The sequence below is a fragment of the Brassica oleracea genome, chromosome C9 (genome assembly GCF_000695525.1).
Source record: "Brassica oleracea var. oleracea cultivar TO1000 chromosome C9, BOL, whole genome shotgun sequence".
In the NCBI taxonomy this organism is placed as follows: domain Eukaryota; kingdom Viridiplantae; phylum Streptophyta; class Magnoliopsida; order Brassicales; family Brassicaceae; genus Brassica; species Brassica oleracea.
Genome location: NC_027756.1, coordinates 46819384 through 46820355, shown reverse-complemented (window position 1 = coordinate 46820355; position 972 = coordinate 46819384).

Here is a 972-nt window from a genome sequence, read left to right as displayed (position 1 = left end):
TTAACGACGAAACCGTTTCTTCGTAAAGTCGGTGTAAAGTGACGTGGTTTTTACGAGGAAATACGCTTTCCTCGTAAATTCGACGTAAAATTAGCGTGTTCTTTACGAGGAAATAATTTACGTGTACTTAGCGAGGAAATTATAGTTGTAACACGTTTTTTTCGGCCACCTAACTAATTTTCGTCGTAAATTCCTAGGAAAATTACAACTACCAGATTCGAAAGTTTCCTATAAATATGGACGTTTTAACATCATTTTAAACACACCAAAAAACAAAAACGTGAAAGAAAAAAAATGGCAGGCTCCGGGAATATTTTCGATTTGCGTAAGTGGATGTATATGGATAGAGATGCTAACGGGAGAGTGACGAAAGAATACCTTGCGGGGCTTGAGACATTTATGCATCAACCAGATTCGACACCGCTCGCCCAAGAAAGTGGTAAGATGTTCTGTCCTTGTCGGAAATGCAGCTAGTAGTAGTAATAGCAATTTCTAGGAAGAACCGGTTGATCATCATTTGCATAATGAACATAGTTACCATCAGGAGGAGATGGTAGATTATGATAGGGTTCATGATATGGTAGCTGATGCATTCGTAGCTCATGATGAAGATGAAAAACCTAATATAGATGCAAATTTTTTTTATGAAATGTTAAACGCGGAGAATCAGCCACTTTACAGTGGTTGTAGAGAAGGTATCTCTAAATTGTCGTTGACTGCTAGAATGATGAATATTAAAACTGATCACAATCCACCTGAAAGTTGCATGAACGAATGGGCGGACTTGTTTAAAGAGTATTTGCCGGAAGACAATGTGTCAGCTGATTCTTATTATGAGATTCAGAAACTGGTTTATAGCCTTGGGTTGCCTTCGGAGATGATAGAACTTTGCATCGACAACTGCATGATCTATGGGGGAGATGATGAGAAGCTAGAAGAATGTCGATTCTGCAAGAAGCCACGATTCAAGCC